Source organism: Marmota monax, unplaced genomic scaffold (assembly GCF_021218885.2).
Source record: "Marmota monax isolate L192 unplaced genomic scaffold, Marmota_monax_Labrador192_F-V1.1 WCK01_AAM20220418_F8-fsc00111, whole genome shotgun sequence".
Lineage (NCBI taxonomy): Eukaryota > Metazoa > Chordata > Mammalia > Rodentia > Sciuridae > Marmota > Marmota monax.
The window spans coordinates 6,461,472-6,487,563 of NW_026695067.1; the positions used below are offsets into that span (position 1 = coordinate 6,461,472).

General features: G+C 36.9%; 1 protein-coding gene across 3 annotated transcripts in view; it reads left to right on the forward strand.

The window, feature by feature from the left end:
* The window catches only part of LOC124081730 (unconventional myosin-IXa-like), an 80,679-nt gene that overhangs the window by 33,534 nt on the left and 21,053 nt on the right, over positions 1–26,092 (forward strand). Inside the window, exons 1-2 of one of the 3 annotated variants that reach the window (XM_046428065.2) lie at positions 238–612; positions 21,833–21,936. The exons of 1 other annotated variant lie outside the window; for it this stretch is intronic. The gene's annotated coding sequence lies outside the window, so the exon portion shown is untranslated. Of the gene's footprint in view, positions 1–237; positions 613–21,832; positions 21,937–26,092 lie in introns of those variants that run through there. One more of the 3 variants, XM_046428064.2, reaches the window with a different exon arrangement.

Consider the following 26,092-nt stretch of genomic DNA (forward strand, 5'->3'; position numbering starts at 1 on the left):
TGAGGAAGAAAAATCTAGGCGGGGCTGCCCGGGGCGGAGGACATAGGGCGTGTCTGCGCAAGCGCAGTTGTGCGTTCTGGCGTCGTCACGTGCGGGGGCGGGGCCGGGCGGAGCCGGCCCAGGCTGGCAGTAGGGGGCGTGAGAGTTAAGTGCGCGCGCGCCTGTTCTCCTGCAGCCGAGGAGTCGCGCGGGGCGGGGCCGCGTGCGCGGGGTCGGGGGCGCGCGGGCCGAAACGGACTAGGGACGCGGCGGCGGTTGGTGGTGGCTTTAGGAGAGTCTTGCCCGGATTGTGAGAGGCGGCGGTGGAAGCACTCTCCGCACCAGCAGAGGCGGCGACCCCGACTGAGGCGGCGGGCCAACGCGTGCTCTCTGGGCGGGGTGCGGCGGGGGATGTGCCTGCCCCGGCCGGGCGGAGTCTCTCTGACAGGGCGGGGGATGCGCGTCCGCCGCTCGCCCGGACCTTGAGGCAGTGGGCCCACCCTCGCGCTACGGTCCGACCCTCGGTAGCCTTGGCTCCTGCTGCCTTCTTTGGCCAGACCCTGGGGCAGAGGGTGGGAGGCAGCTTCCGCCCAGGAGGAGGGAGCTGTGGTGGCCACCGCGGCGCAGCCCGAGGTAAGACCCGCCCCAGCGGCCCTGCCGCCGAGCCCGGCCCACGTCCCAGTCTTGCTCTTTGGCTCCCGCTGGGCCGCCCCGCCCCAGCGGAGACGCCCCACGAACGGGTCTGCCTCGGAGCCTTATTGACTCCTGATCTGGGCCGGGATTCCCCAGAGACCCAACCCCTCGTATCTTCCATAGGCTAGACCCCGGTTGGTTTTCCAGCCTCAGCCGCAATTCTGTCACCATTCCCCATCCGCGCCTACCCGGTCAGAACCCCCTCAGACTTCCAGGACTCAATATTGAGTCTGCAGACTTCATTATGCGGGACCCGATCGTAGTGCCCGAGACACGGCCACTTCCTAACCAATTGCGATCCCCAGCTCACAGGTTTCCCAGATAGGTCGCTGCCCCCGCCTTCACTTTTTAATAGGACTCTCCCATCCCCTCCGCCCAGTTGGCATACTGTCTAGCCACCTAGCACGTCCCCTTACCCATCGGGGCTTTCGGACAGCTTGTGTCGGGATGCTCTCACCTCCAGTAGATTAGGGTCAGCCCCTCTAGACACCATCACAGCTTTGGGTCTCCTTTATCCGCTGTTATAGTGTCTCCCAAACCTTATCTTTCTTCCTGTTTGCGATCCTTTTTTTTGATTGAAAATGCTTTGCCTCCAAGTCCTGATTTAGTCTAGAATATTCCCCCAGTGAGACTAAGGGGACCGAAGTGAAACACATGTTTGGAGGGTTTGTTCTCGCCACTGAAAGTGGAGGGAGAGGAAAGATTATCTATCGAAGCACAGGACATGCCGTGTGTGCCATTATAAGGTCGTACACCCTGCTTCTCATGTTATTTCGTAGAACTAAAGAATTAGTATTGATCTGAGACTTTATGGGCTTCTATAAGGATTAAGTCTTATTACACCAATGAATATATTTTTTCCATGTATCATCTACATTACCTCCTTGTAGATTTCTACAGATATTTTATACTAGTTTTGAAAGATGTTAGGGGACTTTTTTTTTTTTAATTTTCTGTTTTTGAATTGGCTGGGGAAATATTTCTATCCGTCCTTAATCCCTGAAAACTTTAGTATCATACTAATAATAATTTTCTTCTACCTGGCATTGCTGTCTTCTCTAAGGAGCAAGTGCAAAAGTCATGCAATGGGACTGGGGATATAGCTCAGTGGTAGAGCGCTTGCCTAGTGTGTGTGAGGCACTGGGTTGGATTCTCAGCACCACATATAAATAAAGACCTATCAACAGCTAAAAAAAATTTTAAAATAAAAAAGTGTAATGTTTATTGTGTCATTACTAAAAACTTTATCAATAATAGTAAAATATTGAAGGTTCTACTCCTGAGCTGTCAAGAAGGAAATACAGTGTTGCATCAAATGATCAGTCCATAATTTTAACTTTTAAAGGGATAAAGGATAAAAAACTCTTTGTAGTCGCTACTTTAAAACTTTGTGTGTATGTGGACAGAGAGGGAGAAAATCATATTGAAATTATGGGTAATAAGTAGACCTAGTATAAATGTCAAAAGGTTCCGGAGAGTAGTGTAGTAGAATGGTTCTCTTCCTTCTTAGTTCTCTAGCCACCCACTTTTTCCTTAGAACAACCTCTTTCCGGCTTCTCGTGTATCCTTCTTGTGATATTTCCAGCATTTACAAGTTCATATGGTATATTAAGACACAACACACATAAGTGATTGCATACTATACACTTTGTATATAGCTTGTTTTTTTCCACTTAATTACTGGATCCCAGAGATAATTTGATAGACGTATGGATATCATTTACTGGCTGGATAGCATTCCATTTTGATGAACTTGAGGTCTTTTGCTTTTATAGAAAATACTGCACATTTTTAAATATATCAGTTATATGTATGTTTTAATACATGAAGTGAAAAAAATTCCTGTTTCTTTTGTGTTGAACCTACATAAAAGGATATAAGTTTCTGATTGAATCTCTGAGCTACAATAGTGTGACTACTTTTTGATATTTAATTTAAAAATCAAGGATTTAAAATTGGTGACTGAAATTATCAGATATGCATTTTTTTTTTTTTTAAGTCACTGACTTCATGGGCTGTGGTTGTAGCTCAGTGGTAGAGTGCTTGCTTCACATGTGTGAGTCACTGGGTTCAAGTCTCAGCACTGCATATAAATAAATGAATAAAGTAAAGGTCCATCAACAGCTAAAAAATATTTTTTAAAAAAAGTCACTGACTGCAGTGATTAGGGTGGACTGAAGACTAGAGTAGGCTTAAGCTTTAATATCAGGAGGGTAATCCAGACAAATGATGATAATGGGTCTGAACTTGGGACTAAACTTGGTGATTTAATTGGATTCCAGGTTGGGGAGAGTGTGTAAAGATTTCTCCCTGTGCCTTTCAGTGAGGTAGGGAGCCACATAAAGGAGTGAGATTTTTATTTTATCAAAGAGGGACAGAGGGGTTCACATTGTGGGATGTTAAGTTTGGTTGGATGTGGGTCCTTCAGGTATAGATGGTCAGTGGACAGGTGGATATGTGGCTAAAACTTGCAGTTAACAAGTGCTGAGTTGGTAGTGATAAATTTTGGAGACAGAAGCTTATAGATAAAAGGAGAAAAGGTTTAGGACAGAAAACTAACATTTAAAGTGCAATATTTTAATATATATGTTTAAAATTTTTAAAAAGCCTTATTGTAGGTTAAGCATCAGTAGTGAAATTCACTATATATGATGTTTTAACATATTTTCCTCTTAATTTAGTGGTGTGTACTTACTGAGGAAAGTAGAGAAAACTTAGTTTTTTTTTTTTTTAGTTTTTTTTTTTTTTTTAAATGGGGAAGGTTTTTGCTACGTTGTCCAGGCTAGTCTTGAACTCCTGGGCTTAAGTTGTCCTCCTGCCTCAATCACCTGTGGAACTGTGACAACCAGTGTATTCCACTGTGCCTGGTTCAACTTAGGTTTTTTTAAAAAATACAAAAACTTTAGGAGAAATTAGTAATATAAACACCTTCTTTCCTAATCATTTGGAGTATACTATGTAGTTGTTTAACTTTTAATATTTGCAAAGAAGTGCAGGAACTTTGAAAATATACTTTGCCAAGAATGTTAAGGTTTTTAATTTGAATGATGTTTTAGGTGTATTAACTTAGTTTGAAGTAAACATTGAAGACTTTTCCAACATCTTTAAAACACAACCTTGACTTAATGTATTGGTTCCCAAGTCCAGGGCTGCTGTTTAGAGCTCTTGCTTCTCTGCTCTATACCTCTGTAAATGACTGTCTACTGAATATTGAATATCTTCACCTGGTTTTACGTTTCACAGGCACTTTCAAAAAAGTGCAAAAGAAAACTCTTTTCTGCCTCTTTCTCCAAAACAGTTGTGCATGTGTGGGTGGGCAGGTACGCAGATGAAAGTGCAACAATTTTTTTTTCTTCCTCCTCATTTATTAATACCTTTATTAATACCTTCATGAAGCCTTTAAGAACTTTGTGAATCATCTTCCACTAAATTCTGAGCCTCAACACTAACATTTACTTTGTTACTAAGTCTTGAACATTTGTTCTCATATTTCTGATCATTGGTTATTATCCTTCATTACTCTTTTGTTGTCTCTACTGTTTTAACTCAAAATGCCTGTTGTGCTTCTGTAATGCTTTCTAAGTGTTCTTGTTGACTTCTGTTCTCTGCATCCTTTTGTCATACTCTCTTTTCATTCTTTGCACTACCGCTAAAGTAAGTGTTCTAATATTCTTTTATTAGGCCCTTTCAGTTGCAAGGAAGAGAGAAGTTATCTTAAGTAATGGAATGCTTTTTTGAAGGAAACATACATGCCCAAGGGAACCTAGGAAAAGCCAAATAAATTTGTTTCAAGAAGAATGGAAACCTAATAAAGTTGTAAGCAGGAGAAGACAGATTTCACTTTATTTATTTATTTTTTTGTGGTGCTGGGGGTTGAACCCAGGGCCTTATGCATGCTAGGCAAGTGCTGTATCACTGAGCCATAGAGGCAGCCCTACATGTGCTCTTTTGTTGTCTAGCCTACTCTTTCTTTTTGGCTTAATCTTTCTCTCTCCTCCAATTTCCTCCTCCTCTATTTCATTGCTTCCATTTATTCCTAGTTTCTATTCCTTAAAACTTCTTTGTTGCTCCTGTGCCAACATCTTGCTTTCTGGCTGCTGTCCCCCCCCCCCCCCCCCCCCTTTTTTTTTCCTTCCTTGCTGCTAACATTTTAACTTCAGCTCCTGAGCTAACTTCTTAGTTTTCTTAGGATTTTCTGGTTTAAATTCCCAAGAATCCATTTTTCTGGCTTAGCTCTTTTTCTCATTGGTTGCCAGCAGGCTTTCTGGACATGGATAATGTGACCACTCCTGGACACACAGTGTTGGCTGTGTGTTCATCTGTACATATGGATGTGGGGCAGATCATAATGGTGAAAAGTATAGGGCTGTAAGCAGTCAGGCACTGTAATTGACATGTATAAATTTAATCAACCTTTCCAGTTGAAAGATCTTCAATGCTTTCTTATTGCTTTTAGGATACAGTTTAAAGAAGCATGGCATGTATACAAGGTCATTTATTTTTTGGTTTTTATTTTTTGTACCAGGGATTAAACCCAGGAGGTGCTTAAACACTGATCCACATCCCCGGCCCTTTTTATGTTTTATTTTGAGATAGGGTCTTGATAAGTTGCCACAGAACCTGGCATAGGTCATTTATGATCTGACTCTTCTCTAGATTTTCTTTTCCTTTTGCCTCAAATTCTATGATGCACTTTAGATTTCCTGTCCTGTAAAGGGCTTTCTCTTGTCTTTACATTCAGTGATTCTTATCTTTTTCTTTGCTTGGCTAATGCTTGTCTGATCTTTAGGACTCAGTTCAGGTGTATGTTCTGTTTTTTGGTACCAGAAGTGCTTACCCTCTGAGCCACATCCTCAGCCCCTGCCCCACCCCCCACTTTATTTTGAGTCAGTGTCTCACTAAGTTGCTTAGGGCCTCACCCAGTTGCTGAGGTTGGCTTTGAACTTGTGATCCTCCTGCCTCAATCTCCCAGGTAGCTGGGATTTTGGGTGTGTGCCACTGCGCCTGGCTCAGGTGTATCTTCTTCTTTTTTTTTTAGAGAGAGAGAGAGAGAGAATTTTAATATTTATTTTTTAGTTTTCGGCGGTCACAACATCTTTGTATGTGGTGTAGAGGATTGAACCCCGGCTGAGCCACATCCCCAGCCTCAGGTGTATCTTCTTAAAGACACTTTCCTTTGCCCTTTCCAGATTAAGATAGGTGCCATTCCTGTGTATTTCTATTATAGCTCTCTGGTGATATTGCGCAATTATTTGTCTATTTTCTCTACTAGTCTTTAAGTTCTTTGGTAAAAGAGATAGTGTTGGTACTTTATAGTAAGTTAGGTTTTTAGATTAGGGATTTTAAAAAGTATAAGCCTTTTGGGGCTGGGGTTGTGGCTCAGAGGTAGAGCGCTCACCTACCATGCATGAGGCACCGGGTTTGATCCTTAGCACCACATAAAAAATATAGTGTCCACCTATAACTAAAAAATAAATATTAAAAAAAATAAGCCTTTTACAACCTACCATGGGGTTATGTCCTGATAAGCCCGTTGTAAGTAGAAAACACATTTAACAACACCTAATTTACTGAACATCGTGGCTTAGCAACACAGTATCCTATAGAGTATTAGTTGTTTACCCTTGTGATCCTGTGTGGCTGACTGGGAGTTGGGACTTGTTATCACAAGGTAGGATTGCAAGAGTATTGTACTGCATTTCACTAGTTTGGGAAAAGATCAAATTCAAAGTTTGAAGTACTGTATCTACTGAATACATATTACTTTTGCACCATAATAAAGTTGAAAAATCTTAAGTCGAACTATTGTAAATCAGGGACTGGCTGTATACAAGAAGAACATAGATGATGAAAATTCAGTATAACAAACATCTACATCAAAATAAAAAATATTATTAAAACTCTGTAAACTACCTCTTCTAGTCATTAATCCAGTTCGTAGATTTAATTTTGTAAGGTATAACTCTTTTAAACTGATTTTTTATTGGCACATTATAATGGCAGTAAACATTGTGACGTATTCCTACATGCACATAACATAATTTGGTCAGTGTCATTCCCTGGTACCACCCCTTTTCCTTCCCTCCTCCCTTTCCAGATCCTTTTCCTCTACTGGTTTTCTTTTTAATTTCATGAGATAACTTCCCTTTTTTCCTCCTCTTTGTTCCATGTGTGAGAAAAAACAAGACCTTTGACTTTCTGAGCCTGGCTTATATCTCAACATAATGCTTTTAAGTTTCATCCATTTTCCTATGGATGATATAATTTCTTTATGGCTGAATAAAACTCTATTATGTATATTTACCACAATTTTTTTTTTCAGTACCAGGAAATGAACCCAGGGGTGATTTACCATTGAGCTACATCTCCAACCCTTTAAAAATTTTTAAAGTAATTATGCAAGCTGGCCTTGAATTTATTATGATCCTTCTGCCTCATCCTTCCAAGTTGCCAGGATTATAGGCATGAGCCACTGTATGTGGTCACTGTATTGCATTTTCTTTATCCGTTTATCTGTTGATGGACACCTAAGTTGGTTCCCTGTCTTGGCAATTATGAGTTGTACCGCTGTAAACATGGGAATGTGTGCATTGCTATAGTATGCTTACTATCTTATTATCTTTTGGATAAATACCAAGGAGTGATATAGCTGAGTCATATAGTGGTTTCATTCCTAGTTTTTTGGGGAACCTCTATAAGGATTAACATAGTGGTTGTACTGAATTACAATCCTACCAATAGCGTGTAAATGTTCTCCATGTCTTTGTCAGTATTATTATTTGTAAATGGCAAAACTCCTAACTTGTAGGTATCTCTGCATATTTTATAAATATATCTTTAAGTATACAAGAAGGCTAGGTATTGGAATTTTGACCCCATGGAAAGAACATATATAACTTACATTATAGAAATTTTGGCATATTTTTATGTAATAGATAAAATCACATACTAGTAAATAATTGTGGGATGTTTGCATTTAGGAGAGTTTTCTTGTTTATAAGTTAAATATTTTAGAGTAGTAAAAAAGAATATGATAGATCAAAGTATATTTGCTGAAAGTGGCCTATTAATTTTGAGTAGTTAGCATGCTTAGGATTGGTATAGTAAACATGTAAAAAGCACTTTCCAAATGGTGTTTGGCCTCTGGGTTTTACTGTCAATTATGTTGCTAGCATATTTTGGCAATGGGGTCATCCAGCGGGCAACTGGAGTATAATTTTACAAGTACAGTAAGGAAAGCACTAGCTGTCCTTGTGTCATAGATAGCCGATTTCTAAAAATTGGTTCTTTTTTTTTACAACTAACAGTAATTTTATTTTATTTTATTTTTTTAATTTTTTTTATTGGTTGTTCAAAACATTATAAAGCTCTTGACATATCATATTTCATACATTAGATTCCAGTTGGTTATGAACTCCCAATTTTACCCCAAATACAGATTGCAGAATCACCGGTTACACATCCACATTTTTACATAATGCCCTATTAGTAACTGTTGTATTCTGCTACCTTTCCTATCCTCTACCATCCCCCCTCCCTCCCCTCCCATCTTCTCTCTCTACCCCATCCACTGTAATTCATATCTCTCCTTGTTTATTTTCCCATTCCCCTCACAACCTCTTATATGTAATTTTGTATAACAATGAGGGTCTCCCTCCATTACCATGCAATTTCCCTTTTCTCTCCCTTTCCATCCCACCTCATGTATCAACAACTAACAGTAATTTTAGAGTGTACTTTTTCTCAGCTTTGATTTTTAAGATTATATGGTTCTTTGAATATGAAGCTATTCTTTTAAATATGCTTTTTTTCTTAGTTAGGCTTTTCTGTCTGTTAATCTTAAATCCGTTATGCCCAGTTAAGTGGAAAGAATATGGACTTTTAAACCTAGATTTCCAACAGGTTTTGCTTGAAGTTCCAGCCTCATCACTTTTGAATTGTCATTTAAAGGAAAGTCACTTAATATTTGTGAACTTCAGAATGTTGATAGTTTTAATCTAAAAGATAATTGTTAAACATTCCCCCCCCCCCCATTTTTTTGTGACAGGGTCTTGCTGTATTGCTTGTGGTCTTGAACTTTCCTGGGCTCAAGTAACTTCCTTAGTCTCCAGAGTAGTTGGGACTACAGGTGTGCACCTTTGTACCTGGCTGGAGTTAAACGTCTTTCGTAAAGCACCAACCATGTAGTAGATACTCACAAATATTCCTTTTCCTCCTTGAATATGTCTTAATTTTTATTATGTTTAAAAATGAGATCAAGAATTTTAAGAATTTTGTTGTTGTGGCTTTTAGAATAAATGGCTAGTCAAAGTTTGTTATTAATAGAAGTAAATATTAGGCTAGTTTACTAGCTGTCTTTCAAGTATAATCATTGTTCAATTCAAAATAGTTCAAACACACTTTTGATCTTAGTAAGATTAATGAATGTTAAATATATTTGATTCAGCATGAGATATAATAAGATGTATTTTGTTTGCCAATGACAAACATTCCTTAAATCATTGACAGATTTTGGTACTATTTCTGTTTGTAGTGTGTTAAGTATTTGTTTGAAATCTGTTTACTGATCAAATGATAGTGGGTTGAGTAATCTCTGGATTTTTTTTTTTTAAATGTAAGAGAAAGTTCTTCAGGTGACTGTAGACATTTATTTGTAAATAATATTTGGTTCTTTTCCTGTCCTCCGCTTTACTTTTTTTAATAATAAAAAACTTTAAAAAATGTAGAAAGTTGAAAGAAGACAGCAAAAGAATATTAATATGCATGCAATTTGGATTTACAAGTTAGGGACTGAAGGTGTAGTTCAGTCATAGAGTGTTTGCCTAGTATATATGAAGCCCTGGGTTCAATCCCCAGCAAAAAGATGAAAATTAACACTCTGCCATCCATGTTTGCTTTATTGTTCTCTATGTGTATGTGTATTTTTGCTGAAACTTTTGAAAATAAGTTGTAAATATGACAAGTTTACTTCAAAATTCTTTGGCATATATTTAAGAACTAGATTTTTTCTTTTTAAAAATTTTTTTAGTTGTAGATGGACATAATACCTTTATTTTATTTTTATGTGGTCTGTGATTCGAACTCGGTGCCCTCCACATGCGAAACAAGCACTCTACCACTGAGCAACAATCCCAGCCCCTTAGATTTTTTTCTTAACACCAGGATACCATTACTACCTAAGAAACAATAATCCCCCAGTAACACTTAATATTGAGTCTATATTTGAATTTTCCCAGTTGCCCTTTAAAATGATTGTTTAAATTAGAATTAATTTTTTTTTTTGCATTTAATTTTTCTTTTAATCAAGAACAGCTCCTTCTCACAGTCCCTTTTCCATCACCCTGAGATTTCTTTGAAGAGAGCAGATCAGTTACCTTGTAGAATGGCCTGTTTTCTAGAGTTATCTGATTGTTTCTTTGTGCTATTGTTTAACTTGTTCTTCTGGTCTCTGTATTGCTTGTAAACTGGCAGTATGTTGTTAAGGCTTGATTATATTCATGCAAAAAAATTTTGGCAAGAATACTTTATAGGTGATGTTATATATTATATTGCATATTATGGAGGAACATATCAAGTGTCCCATTGTTAGTGATCCAAGTTTAATGAGGTTTTAGGTGGTATTTGCTACGTTTCCATTTTAAAAGTATGTTGTTTTATACTTCTACAATCAAGCATATAACTTGTGGGAGTGATATTCTTATGATTTTAGCATCCTTTGTTGATTCTTAGACATAATTGAAGGTCTCAAAATGGAGGATTTTTCTAATTCTGTAATTCTTGTACATTTGTGAGCTATCATGTTTCAATTAGCAAGAGCTTCATAACCTTGATCTATTAGAAGTGAATTATAATTACTGCTAGAAGGGAAGAGTAAATGCTTAATTCCTTCCTTAATTTTCAGAGTGAGGAGTTGTGTATTTGTCATCTACAGTGGTGGGAAATGAGTTTTTGAATCGTCTCATGGTTTTTTTTAAATTTTATTTTTCAATTTTTATTATTTTTAAATTTTCTTTTTTTTTTAATATAATACCTTTATTTTTATGTGGTGCTGAGGATTGAACCCAGTGCCTCACACATGCTAGGCGAGCGTTCTACCTCTGAGCCACAACCCCAGTCTATCTTTTATTTGTTGTGTTACTCAATTATTTTTATAGACATTGCCTTTAAAAACAACAACAACAAACCCAGGGCCTCACATATGCTCAGCATGTGCCTTACCACTTAGCTACGTCCCCAGTGTTTTTAAAAAGTGTTGAGACAAGGTCTTGCTAAGTCCGCGTGGTCTACAATTTGAGTTCCTTCTCCCTTCCAAAGAGCTGTGACTACAGGCATGCCAGCCACTGTGCTTGGAAGACAGTATTCTTTTTGAAGCTTGACTAGTCTCACATAAGGATAGTGGGACCCTTTCAAGCAGGCTTCTGGGTTCTTTTTTGCCCCAATCAATTAGTTTTTGAGTCAATCCTTACTTTTGGATTCAAGATATTTTGGTTCACTGTGGACTTTTTTTGCTTTAAAATCAACAGTTTCTTGAAGGAGCTTTGTTTCCTTATTGTGGAGGATTATATTTAGAATCCAGTATCTGGATATCAAGTATGCTTCTTCTTATTGTGCTCTTTGCTTCTAGGCCCCTTTAAAAAGGTGTGTGTGTGTGTGTGTGTGTGTGTGTGTGTGAGAGAGAGAGAGAGAGAGAGAGAGAGAGAGTGAGAGAGAAGTATATTGTCATATTGATCTAATTAAAATTTAACATTGCAGGTTTCTTTTTTGTTACATTAGTTTAAATTTCTTTTATATTGAAATCTTGGTTTTTATTAACATTAATACATTTGATTTTTTTCTAAGTATGTGGAAAATAGTTTCAAAATAAAACTACTCTGTGAAGTTCAAACTTTCTTTGCATTTCTTTTTTTCTTTCTTTTTTTGGTACTGGGGATTGAATCCAGTGGTATTTTACCACTGAGCTATATCCCCAGCCCTTTTTATTTTTTATTTTGAGACAGGGTCTCACTAAGTTGCGTAGGGCCTCACTAAGTTGCTGAGGCAGGTCTTAAATTTGTGATCGTCCTGTCTCAGCCTCCTGAGTTTTTGGCATTACAAGTGTGCACCAGCATACTCAGCTCTGCATTTCTTTTTGGCTTTAGATTATACCCTATATACTTATTGTTATGAGTATTATGTTGAGAAGTAACTTGAAAATTTTTCTTTGTGTGATTTTTTGCCAATTTGATAAGCAGCTAATTCTACTTATTTTTCATTTTAGAATTTGCTTCCCTTGTTTTTTTAATTTTTTAGAGTATGTAAAGTATTTACTTAGTTCAAAAGGAGAAACCAAATGAAAAAGTAAACTTAGGACTCTTATTTTCTTAAACCCATCTCTTTTCTGCTTTCTGTCCCCCTACAAATAACCAATTTTGAAAGTTTTTAATTAATCATTCCAAAATTTTTTTCCTTCAAAAATAAGATGTAGCATAGTCTCCATTTATACACCAGAATTAAAATATGATATATACTGTTTTGTACCTATTTAAATTTTTAAAAATTTTATTTAGTATATTCTGTACAAAAACGTCTTTTTCATTCTTTTATTTATTCATTTATTTTTTTTTAGAGAGAGAGAGAGAGAGAGAGAATTTTTTAATATTTTTTAGTTTTCGGTGGACACAACATCTTTTTATTTTTTATTTTATGTGGTGCTGAGGATCGAACCTAGTGCCCTGCGCATGCCAGGAGAGTGCGTTACCGCTTGAGCCACATCCCCAGCCCCTCATTCTTTTTTTTTAAAATGGAGACATAATATTCTATGTGAGTGTATCATTATCTATTCAACAAATTTGGTTCTGCTGCATATTTGTATTTAATCTTTTGAACTGTGTATAATATAATAACTATGTAATGCATATTGAATAAATAAAATAAAATTTCTTTCCCAAGTAATTGAGAAAGAGTTGATTTTTGTCCAGAGAGGCTCATCATCAGAGAATTTTGTTGTTGAAAGAATTTTAAAAGAAATAGATATTTTTCACATGCAGTTGTATTTTCTTGCCTTTTAATATTAGGGTATGGATGATAGTGAACGTTAACTTGCTTTGTTTTATGGTACAAGGGTTTGAAGAGATAATAGATAATTTGCTTGCCTGCTTTTACTTTCTGTGCTTCCCTGGCTTCTTGAAGCATTGGAACTAAAACTTGATGTGTTAGGTGATTTTACGTGAGAATAGTTAAATATTCTGTCCTCACTGGATTTTCCTACAACCTCCCCTTATTCTTTTTTCCTTAACTTTAACTACCCCCTTGCTCTCTTCTGCCTTAAACCTCCCAGATTATAGGGTTCTAAGCATTCTATACTTACAGTATAGTAAGGCAGATAGAATGTGTAGTCTGTTAGGAGAAAGAGATTAATTAGGAAAATTACCAAAGGGATGGGAGAGAATGCCTGTTGGATTACAAGGAATTCAAGCTTTGGAGTTTGAGGACTAGAAATTGGAAGTTGAAGAACCTAACCACTCAAATCTAAATTTTCTTTTTTCCCCCACAAAAGTAACAGAATTTATTAGCTTAACAGAAAGAAAGCAGAACTCCCAAAGGAGAGGAGTCCTAAGAGAGGGATACCATAAATTGTTTTTATTCTAGTTATTGAATGGAATTTGTTTCTTTTTTGGTACCAAGGATTGAACCCAGGAGTGCTTAACCACTGAGCCACATCCCCAGCCCCTTTAAAAATTTTTATTTAGAGACAGGGTCTCACTGAGTTGCTAAGCATCTCACTGAGTTGCTGAGGCTGGCTTTGAACTTGAGATCCTCCTGAGCCACTGGGATTATAAGCATGTGCCACCGTAACTGGCTTGTTTCATTTTTTGAACAAAATATTTGAGCACCTACCATGAGTATGTTGCTGTGCTGGGCACTGTGGAGGGTAAACAATATTATGTAATTAATAGTAGTTTTTTATTATTTTTTAAAATTGTATACACCTAGGTACCAGACTTGCTTATGTTGTCTTATATCAAATTCTCATAGCAATCATATGCAATTGTTATTTTTGTCTTTTTCACTTATATTTACATGAGTATGTGTTAACACATACAGTTTAAAGAAAATTATGAAGTAAATATTTGTATTGTCCATTGCTCAGGCCAGTATACCAGAAGTACTCCCCTCTTACCTTCCCTCCACTTGTCAACATGTCCCTTTGTGGAAGTGACTATTATCCTAATATTTGTGTCCATCATTTCTTCATAATTTTAAATGCCAAGGGTACACGCTTATATGCCTTATATCCTTATGTAGGTTTTTAAACTTTATACTGTGTATTTTATGTGATTGAAGAAATTTCGTTCAGCATTATATTTGTGAAATTAATTACATGTTGTTGTAGTTTAGTTCATCAGATTTCATTGAGGTAAAATGATCCATTGGAGTACAGGTCAGTTTATTCATTCCAGTTTTGATGAACATTTGAATAGATTTCAATTTCTTGCTCTTACTGTACCAATAGTGCATTGGTCAGTACTTTTTCATGTTTGCATGTATGCAGATGGTTCTCTAGCCTGCCTTGAAGTAGAATTTCTGGGTCTCAACATATGCACATACTCAAACTTTAATAATGGCAAAGAGGTTTTCAAAGTTTTTGATTCAGTTTATACCTCCATCAATACAGTGTGTGAGAATTTCCATTGTTCTGAATCCTCCCGAATACTTGGTGTTAGCTGGCTCTAATTTTTGCCAATCTGAAGGTTGTGATGTTATCTCATGGTGTTAATTTTCATTTCCACAATTATTAATGAAGTGGAACATCTTTTCATAGTCATTTAAATTTCTTCTTGTGAAATATATGTTCAACTTGTTTGCCCAATTTTTGCTATTAGTTTTGCTATTTTCTTACTGATTTATTAGAAATTCTGTGTATGTTTTGGATACTAGTCCTTTAGTTATATGTGTTATCAATATTTCATGTTGAAGGAGAAAGGAATATAGGGGACAGTGTCCATGTCACATTGTAAAATGGTAAATGGCATGGGATATATACTACCATGGCCGTCTTGAAAAACACCATTTGTTAAACCCACTCATTACTGATTTTTATTTAATTGCTTTTAGAGAAAAGGATCTTAGAATTTCAGAGTTTTTTCTTTTTCTGGATCTGTAATTTAAATACATGTTAGGTTGTTCAACTTTTCCTTCCTTCCTTCCTTCCTTCCTTCCTTCCTTGTTCCATTTTTTCTGTGCTGGAGATTGAGCCCAGAGTTTTCCAATACAAGCATGCACTCTTCTATTGACCTGTATCCCCAGCCTTATCACTCATTCTTATGTTTCTTTTTTTTTTTTTCTTTTTATGTGTTTTTTCTTTCACTATGGATTATTTCTTGATCTCTTTTAATTTACTCATTCTTCTCTTAAGTGATTCCATTTTTAATTTTAATTGTATAATTTTAGAAATTCTTTTCAGTTCTTTTCACATTTGCAAAGTCATTTTTTTATGATTCTTTTTAGATATATAATGCTTTCAATCTTATTTAGTTTTATTTTAGACAAATAAAATATGTATTTGGTTTCTTATGTCACACAAATAAGAAACAGCAAATGTGAACAGAAGGGTATTTATAGGTTGTTAGGCTGACAGCATGAAAAGCTTGTCTATAAACTGTAAGTAAAGCAATCTGGTGATATCGAGGATGGAAACACATAATTTTGCTCCTGTTAGTTTCTATTAATATCACTTTGTCATATAAAAATTAACATTTATTATAAGCTTCCAAATTTGTACGAAATGTATAAAACCTGTTTGGTTTATTCTGCTTAAAAGGATCTGAAGTACTCAGGGTAGTGACCTATGCCTGTGGTCTCAGCTCCTGGGGAGGCTTAGGAGAATTGCTTGAGCGCAGGAATTTGGGGCCAGCCTGGACAACATAGAGGAACCACATCTCTTTAAAAAAAATTAAAGTTAGATATTTGTTGAAGAAATAATTTAATCCAAATTATTGAAATAAAAACTTATAATATTTAGAGAGCTGCCACACTGTCTTCTAGAGTGGCTGTGATATTTTGCACTTCCACCAGTAGTGAATGAAAGTTCCTGTTTTTCAACTTCCTCATCAGCATTTGGTGTTGTCATTGTATTGGATTTTTGCCATTCTAATGGGTTTATGGTACAAACTCATTGTTTTAATTTTTAATTCCTTAGTGATGTCTGATTTTGAGTCTCTTTCATATGCTTATTTGCCATCTGTACATCTTTGGGGGGATGTCTTCAGATCTTTTTTCTTTTTTGCCCATTTTAGTTGGTTTGTTTTCTTGTTGTTGAATGTTAAGAATTTGTATATTTTGAATACCGTTTCGTTATTATATATGTATTTTGGAAAAATGTTCTTTTGTTTTGTGGCTTGCCTTTTCATTCTCTTCACAGTATCTTTTGCTGAGCAGAAGTTTTTAATTTTAATGAAGTCAAATTTTCCACTATTATGGTTTGTATTTTTAGTGTCATATTTGGAGTTATCACCAACCCTAAAATGACTTAGGTTTCCCCATGTGTTCTTATCTTCTAGGAGTTTTATAATTTTATGTTTTCACTTAGGTCTATTAATTTTTGTGAAAGATATAAAATTTGTGTCTAGATACTTTTTTAAAAATATTTTTTAGTTATCAGTGGATGCAATATCTTTATTTTTATGTGGTGCTGAGGATCGAACCCAGTGCCTCATGCATGATAGGTGAGTGCTCTCTGAGCCACATCCCCAGTCCGTGTCTAGATTCTTTATTTTAGTTTTTGCATATGACTGTCCATTTGTCTCAGCACCATTTTTTTTTTTTTTTTGTCAAAAATCAGTTGACTTGGGGCTGGGGTTGTGGCTCAGTGGCAGAGCGCTTGCCTTGCACCTGTGAGGCACTGGGTTTGATCCTCGGCACCACGTAAAAACAAATAAACAAAACAAAGATAGTTTTAAAAAATCAGTTGACTCCATTAGTATGGGTTTCTTTTTGAGCTCTTTATGTTCCATTGATCTGTTTGGGTATTACATTGTTTTTCCTATACCAGCTCCCAACATTCTATTACTGGGGATGGAACCAAGGGCCATTCAACCACTGAGCTACATCCATAGCCTTTTTTACTTTTTACTTGAGAATAGGGTCTTGCTAAATTGCCCTTGAACTGGCCTTGAACTTGAGATCCTCCTGGCTCAGCTTCCTTTGTAGTTGACATTACAGGTGTGTGCCACCACTCCTGGCTTCCAGTACCTGTTATCTTGATTATGTTAACTTTATAGTAAGTTTGATGGTCCATAGTGTTTGACCTTGTTTTTTGTTTTTTTTCTTTCAACATTGTTAGCTATTCTTGTTTTTTTTAACCTTTCCATATAAAATTTATAATAAATTTGTCAATATCATAAAGTAATTTTGCTGAAATTTGGATTGGTATTGTGTTGAATCTGTAGATCAATTTTGGGAAAGTGTGTGAGTGTGTGTGTGTGTGTGTGAGTGTTTTGCAGGGGAACAAACCAAGAACCTTGTGTGTGTGTGTGTGTGTGTTTTGCAGGGGATCAAACCAAGGACCTTGTACATACTAATCAAAGAGCTCTGCCATTGAGCCATACCCCTAGCTCAGGAAAGTTGCTTTTTTCGGGGGGCAATACCAGGGATTGAACTCAGGGGCACTGAACCACATCCCCAGCCCTATTCTATATTTTATGTAGCGACAGGGTCTCACTGAGTTGCTTAGCACCTTGCTTTTGCTGAGGCTGGCTTTGAACTCAAGATCCTCCTGTCTCAACCTCCCAAGCTGCTGGGATTATAGGTGTGAGCCACTGTTCCCGACAGAAAAGTCACTTTTGAACCATACAGATTGTCAGAAAAGTTCCTTTTTCGGTAGGTGTGAACTCCATATTTGGAACAGATCCCATGGGGCTGCAATGGACATGGCCTTTATTCCAGGACAGTCTTCTAGATATCTGAGTATTGTGGGTGTGATATATAGGCTACTGGCCTTTAAGAAAAGCCATGCCTACCTTCCAAGTCTCAGAGTCCTCCTGGGTAAGAGGTGCCCCTGGAAAGGGCTTGGTAATTACTATTGCTCTACAATAGTAATGATGCCACCTGTTTATTCATTCATGGAACAGATAAGGCCAGAGCTTTATATTCCACTTTTACAACTGTATGACCCAGCACTTGACTAGCTCTAGTTTACTAATGGAAGAGGAATATAAAGGCTTAGAGAATTTAGTCTGCCCACAGTCATATTGTGAATAAGTCATGGAGACTAATTGGAACCTAAGCAGATAATCCCTTTTTTTACAATTTGTATTTTTGTTTTTGTTTTTTTGGGCAAGGGATATAGCTCAGTGGGTTGAATGTTTGTCTCACAATTTGTATTTTAATAATACTGAATCATCTTATTCTTGAACATAGTGTATCTGTACATTTATGAAGAATTTTTTTTCAAGAAAGTTTTATAGTTTTCAGTTTAGAGGTCTTTCACTTCTTTTTTTGGTACCAGGGATTGAATTCTTGACCAGTGAGCCACATCCCCAGCCCTATTTTGTATTTTATTTAGAGATAGGGTCTTACTGAGTTGCTTAGCACTTTACTTTTGCTGAGGCTGGCTTTGAACTCAAGATCCTCCTGCCTTAGCCTCCCAGGCTGATGGGATCACAGGCGTGCGACACTGTACCTGGCAGGTCTTTGACCTTTTGTTAATTTTATTGCTAAGTATTCTGTTTTGGTTATATTATAAATATTGACGTTTAAATTCAACTTTCCATTGTTTCATGTAGTATTTAGAAATATATTCATTTTGTGTATATTGACTTTTTATCCTTTTTATGGGGGGGTTGCTGGGATTGAACCCTAGGGTGCTCTGCCACTGAACTGCATCCCTAACTCTTTTTAAAAATTGAGACAGGATTTTGCTAAGTTGCCAAGGCTGGACTCAAACTTTCCATCTTTCAGCCTGTCAACCTACTGGGTGGGGTTACAGACACACATGTGCCATCATACTGGGCTGAATTTATATTTTTTGAACTTGCTGAATTCACTTGTTAGTTTTACTTGTTTATCTATTCCTCTGGGTCCTCTTGTATCTGAAGACATGCTATCTGAGAATAAATATAATTCTTGCTTCCCATCTTTATGCCTTCAGTTTTTTTTTTTTTTTTTTTTTTTTATTACTTGCTTCATGGTACTGGCTGTTACCTCCAGTACAAAATCGAATAGAATTGATGAGAATGAACTCGGCTGTCTAGTTCCCAGTATTTTCTTGTATTCATCATTATTTCCTGCAGATTCAGACTTCCATTTGAGATTATTTTCCTTTGATCTGAAGAAACTTCTTAAATTGTATGTCTGCTGCTGAATTCTTTTAGCTTTTGTCCATCTGAAAACATACTTAACTTTCACGTATAAATGATAGTTTCTCAGGGTTTAGAATATAGGTTGTCCATCTTTTTTTCTTTCAGCGATTCAAATATATTACCTGTTATTTTCTTGCTTCTACTGTTTTAATGAAAAGTCAACTGTCATTTTTCTTGTTTCCTTAATATAATGTGTCCTATTTCTTTGGGTACTTTAAAAAGGTTTTGTTTTTGATTTCCAGCAATTTTGACTGTGATGTACTTGGGCGCAGTTTACTTTTTGATTTATTTGATTTCTGGTTTGCTGAGTTTTTTTGATCTATGGGTTTATGTGTTATCAGTTTTGGAAAAGAGTCTGCTGCCATTTCTGCTGACCCCCATTCTCTTTATCATTCAGTTTGTTTGGTATTGCCTCACAGGTGTTTTGACTCTGATCCTGATCTTTTTTTCTTTGTTTCCTTCTTTTTTTCTCTTTGCCTTAATTTGGATAATTTCTTTTGATTTTGCTGAATTCATTATCTGTTCTCTTCATTATTAGCCTGTTTGGTGAACTTTTCATTTCAAATATCATATGTTTAAGTTGAATATTTCCATTTGACTCTTTTTAAAAATTTTTTTTCATTTTTTTGCTACAATATATTAAATCATCTGTATATGTGATTGTATACATTACTCGTAAGATCTTAGTTATTTTTATAATATTTAAAAGTTTTAGATCATTTCAATTTGAGTCATCGGTGGGCTTGTTTTGACTTTTTTTCTCTTACCTATGGGTAACATTTTCATGAATCCTCAAGTATATATTATATATCCTTGTGAATATCACATATAAAACAAATAAATAGTAAGAATGAAGTTCTTAGTTGTTTCCTCCTGGAAAAAGACATGCCAATTCTTCAGACAGACCAAAGGGTTAGGAGTTTCTGTATTTATTCTTACATGAAATTGAATTATATATTGACTGGATTGCAACTATAGTTTTGGTTCCAAATTGTTTTTGCCCCCTGCTCCCCCCACCTTTGGTACTAGGGATTGAACCTAGGGTCACTCTGCCACTGAGCTGGGGCTGTAGGTCTGTGGCAGAGTGCTTGCCTAGTATGTGTAAGGCACTGGGTTTGAGCCTCAGCACCACATATAAATAAACAAATAAAATAAAGGCATTCTGTCCATCTACAACAACAACAACAACAATAAGAACAACTAACTTGGGATCTGCCTGTCTCAGCCTCCCGAGTTGCTGGGATTACAGGAATGTGTCCCTGTGCTCCTTTGAGTTTCAAGTGTTTTAAGAGTGGATTCAGTCTCCACTCTACAACAGAATTTAGGATTTAAGTATAGCTAGTTTCCAGAGATGTTTCTGCTTTTTAACCTAGCACTTGGATTTCTACTCTTGAATTTCTTATTTTGTCCTTGTAGTCTATCTCTGGATTACTGCATAAAAGCTCCAATGGGGAGAAATTTTTAGATCATGTTGAGTAGCTTTATTTCTGGGACTCCTGGATTTCATTCTATTATTGGTCTGTAGGATTATTTGCCCCTTTGCTCACTGTGACGTTAGAGTTGAAAGCAGGACCCGGGTTCGATCCTCAGCACCACATAAAAAAATAAAGGCATTGTGTTGTGTCCATTTACACTTAAAAAAAAAAAAGTAATCATTTGTCTGTTTACCTAGAAGGGGCTTGTTCCTGAATGGAATTGAGTTTTTCTAATAATACTTCTGTGTATTCTCAGTTGTCTGGGTTTTAAAATTTTGATTTTTTTTTTAAGTTTCTCTAGCTTTTTCTTATTTTAAATAATGGGAATGATTCTCTCTTGTGACCTATGTTCTGACTGGAAGCAGAACTGTCAGTATTTTATTTATTTAAAAAAAAATTTTTTAATGTAAGAACTTAATCATCCTCTAGATATAATGTCATCAACCTAGGCTAGTTGGAGCCCACCTCACAGTCTTCCTCAAGGAGTACCCTAATGGGCAGATCTGCTTTCTAAGCAGTGGGAGAGAGAGAGAGAGAGAGAGAGAGAGAGAGAAGAGAAGAGAAGAGAGAGAGAGAATATTTAATATTTATTTTTTAGTTTTCAGCGGACACAACATCTTTAATTGTATGTGGTGCTGAGGATCGAACCCAGCACTGCACGCATGCCAGGCGAGTGTGCTACCGCTTGAGCCACATCCCTAGCCCTTTATTTTTTTTTTAATAATTTGTCCAGGTTCAAAAGTATTTTTTTAAGTCTTTAATAAATATGAACAAATTTGCTGGCATACTGAGATAAGATAAGCTTTGTTTTTCTTCTCATTCCTGTTGAAAATGTATAAGGCATAGTTTTATTTATTTTTTAATTATAGTACAGTAGTGCTTTGTCAAGCCTAAATTTCCATCACTTAATTGTTTTCCCCTGGATTTTACCTTTCATGAATAAAAGGTAGGTGATGTTATGATAAGTTTTCGTTATAACTACTTTCATTCCACAAGGGTGGAGTTGAATATTTTGGACATACGACCCCATAGGACCTGCAAAGCCTACAATATTAATTGTCTTATCCCTTATAGCATTTTTTGACCCTGGCACTAGACCATGATAAAATGCCAGTGAATAATATTTCAAGTTAAGTAATTTGCCTTAGGTCACATAGCTATTTCTCTGTACTTTTTTTTCAAAATTTAGTAGAGTGTTTTACTTTTATTAAACTGTGATACCAAATTCACATATCATTTGCCATCGTTGGCATTTTCTGTTGGTTTGTTTCTGTTAGTAGACACCTCAATTTTGTGAAAGTTGTTGAAATGAGAAAGATTATATCAGTGCTTTTTTTCTTCTTTCAGCTTTTTTAAACTCTCAAGGAACTTTTGCTATAAAATTATTGCTCCTTCAGTCAGCTTTTTTACTGCTGTGACCAAAAAAGACCTGACAAGAACTATGAGAGGAGGTAAGGTTTATTTTGGGGCTTAATAGTTTTAGACAACTCAGTCCGTGGGTGGCCAACTCCATTCCTCAGGGCCTAAGATGAGGCAGAACATCATGGCCAAATTGTGTGGTACAGGAAAGCAGCTGGGTACCAGGAAGTAGAGATAATAGAATGTTCTCCTTACCACAGACAAAATATAAACCCCAAGGGTATGCCCCTGTTAACCCATTCCTTCACGCATACCTCATCTGTGTATAGTTACCATTCAGTCAGTCCCCATCAGTGGAATGATTGGCTTTTACAACCTTATCATTCCACCTCCAAACTTTCTTTCATTTCTCACACATGAACTTTTGGGGACATCTCACATCTAAACTATAACAATTGCTATGGTAAACTTTTGCTAAATAGCTAATCTCAGTTATCGTAATGTTTCAAAGTATGACTTCTAAATTTTTTTTCATTTTTTAATTTTTAAAATATTATTATTTTTTAGTTGTAGTTGGACATAATACCTTTATTTTATTTGCTTATTTTTATGTGGTGCTGAGGATTGAACCCAGGGCCTCACACATGCTAGGTGAGCACTCTACTGCCGAGCCACAACCCCAGCCCCTCATTGACTATATTTTAAGTTAGATTCCATTGAGATACCAATATGCCGCAGTCTGGCTGGGCACAATCAGGAGCCACTTGTCAAAAGAAACTAACTTTATTTTTAGAACCACACACGCCAAACAAAACAGCCTCTCAGGAAAAACCCTCAGAGCCTCAACTGCCACCACCGGCTTTCCACCAGCCTCTCTCTCCCACACAAGCTTCTCTCCCCCTCCCACAATCCTCCTGCTCTTGAGGCCGATTGGCTGGGTCACGTGGGCGGAGCCAAAAAAGTCCCCCAATGAGCAGCTCCGTGGTCTGAAAGGGCAGGGAAACAGCCCAATGAGCATCACCGCAGAGGAGCCAATCAGCTAGATGTTGCTGGGGCCGAGGAGCCAATCAGCTAGATGTTGCTGGGGCCGCTGTGAGCCAATCATCAGCCAGCAGCTGGAAGTTTGCTGGCAGCTGGAAGTTTGCTGGGGCCCCTTGGCTGTGGCTCTCAACATCTCCCCCTCTCTGTTTAAACAACAAGCATGTGGCTTAGGGACCGTGTCTGTTAGGCAGTCCAATTCAACATATGGTCCTTACCCATCATCGGATGAACTGACCTCTAGGCGTCAGCCTCCTGTCTTAGGTTGGTACCACTGCAATTGGATCATACCCGTCACTGACTACCGGTCTAGCATACAGCTATACTTGTGGATAGGCCTTTGCACCAGTGGGGGGGTGAGGTTCTTTGCCTCACCTCTGTTGGCCCCCGAATTTTAGACCATCACTAGTAGAGGAGGATGCAAAATGCCATGACATTAAGCCAATTGAGGGCTCCTTTGAAAAATTGTACCACCGGTGACATCATCAGCAAAAATACCCCAACACTACCACAAGTCGCTGCACCAACAGATAGTTCACAATGCATACAGGTGAGCTCACAATGTGTCCAGGCAAGTTCTGCAAGCAGTTCAGTGATGGCTATTGTAGAAGCTGTAGATTGGTTTTATCTTTGACTTCACCAGCACTGGGATGAAGATAGGAATTCTGGCAATAATGGCTAAAGAAAAAATTATGTAACATTCCAGAAGGCACTAAAAGAAAACAATTTTCTTAACAATTTACATTGTCTTCACCGGCACTGGGATGAAGATAGGAATTCTGGCAATAATGGCTAAAGAAAAAATTATGTAACATTACCGAAGGCACTAAAAGAAAACAATTTTCTTAACAATTTACATTGTCTTTAAGAGAATTATTAAATATAATGAAAAGGAAAGGTGAAAGTAAACAAACAGATCTGTTAACCTTCTTTTTTGTTTACATATTAAAACAATCCTCAACAGTTGTTTACCCAATTTAAATTAAACCATATAAATCACGTGAAAAAAAAATATTTGGATCCATTTTATCATGAGCGCTCATCATATATGATATATGGACATACGTACATTCAAACATATAACACAAAACACAAGTGTGCACACATAATATAATACATACAACACATAACATTATAGTAAAGGCCTTATAACTTTTTACAGGTGAAATCTCCATTGCAATGTTTAAAAACTCTATAGTCAAAAAATAGAACTGATCAGCAAAACATTAACCTAGGTCTGTATGAGCTCAAAAAACAAAATAGAACTTCATGATATGGCAAAGGGCAATAATAAAATAGATATTGAAAAAAGCATCCTGGTTCTGTTGCAGATGTAAGAATAGCCAAACTGGAGTTTTGGATATCAGTTGTTATGGATTTGAGCCAAATCATCTTCTTTTTGGTCTGTAGAAATCGCTTTAGTTAATCTTTCTGGAATCCAAATCGGCTGCTGTTCTCCCTGTGGAAACACATAAACAGACCCCCGACTCCAGACAATCACTGGGTCAGGACCTTGGTTAATCTCTCTGGAATCCAAATCGGCTGCTGTTCTCCCTGTGGAAACACACAAACAGACCCCCGACTCCAGACAATTACTGGGTCAGGACCTTTCCATTGTCCTGTTAGAATATCCTTCCAAAGTACCTTGGGCTTATGTACATTTTTTGGACACATATGCCTTTCCGCAGCACTAAGTCCTGATGAATCCAAATTTAAAAAGTTTAGAGTAAAAAGGGTTATTTTAAGTTTATCTTTGGGGAATATATACCCCTTCCCAATTCCTTCTTTTTGCTTTAATAAGTACATTTTAATAGTTTGATGAGCTCTTTCAACTATGCCTTGTCCCTGTGGATTGTATGGGATTCCTGTTATATGAGTAATGCCAAATGTTGAGCAAAATTGTTTAAAAGAGGTAGAAGTATAACCAGGGGCATTATCTGTTTTTAACTGTTTTGGAACACCCACAGTGGCAAAATTTTGTAAGCAATGAGCTATAACATCTTTAGTTTTTTCTGCGGCATGAAGGGAGCCCATCAAAAATCCAGAAGAAGTATCAACTGTAACATGCAAATATTTTAATTTTCCAAATTCTGGCAAGTGTGTGACGTCCATCTGCCAAATATGGTTAGGTATCAATCCTCTAGGATTGACTCCAAGATTAACTTGTGGTAAAAAGGTCACACAATTTTGACATTGTTTTATTATTTGTCTAGCTTGTTCCTTAGTTATTTTAAAACGCTTTTGTAAAGTATTAGCATTGACATGGAACTTTTTATGAAAATGTATAGCTTCTTCTAGTGTAGAGAAAATATGTATGTCATGTGTAGTTTTATCTGCTAAATCATTGCCCAAACTAAGGGCTCCAGGCAATCCTGTATGTGCCCTGATATGTCCTATAAAGAATGGATCTTTTCTGTCCCAGATTAGACTTTGTATAGTGGAAAGCAAAGAGAAAACAGTAGAAGAAGGGGAAATCCTACCAGCATCTTCAAGAGATACTATAGCATTAACTACATACTGACTATCAGAAAATAAATTAAATACAGAATCTTTAAACATCACAAAAGCTTGTAAAACTGCATTAAGCTCTACCTTTTGAGCTGATTGTTTGGGTACTAAAAATGTAAAAGTTTGATCAGGGGTAACTACTGCTGCTGTACCATTATTTGACCCATCAGTGAATATATTTGGAGCATTCATGATAGGTGTTTTTCTTGTCATTTTTGGAAAAATTACAGGATGCAATGACCAAAAAGACAATAAAGGATTAGATGGTAAGTGGTTATCAAATGAAACATTAGATTTGCACATGATTATTGCCCAAGTATTTAACTCATTAGCTAACTCATCAATTTGATTCATAGTATATGGAGTAATAATTTTATTGGGAGAAATTCCAAACACTCCCTTTGCTGCTTTTATTCCTTTGAGTATTAATTGTCCTACAGCCTCAGGATACCTAGTAAGAATAGTGTTAGGAGAATAAGATAAATGTATCCATAATAATGGACCTTCTTGCCAAAATACTCCTGTAGGAATATTTTTTGTTGGTAGTACAATAAATAATAAAGGCAAACTTATATCAATTCTATCCAAATGCATATTTTCCATATATGTTTCAATGATTTTTAATGCCTTTCTTGCTTCAGGCGTTAACATTCGGGGTGAATTTGGATCTGATGGACCTTTTAGGATATCAAATAAAGGTCC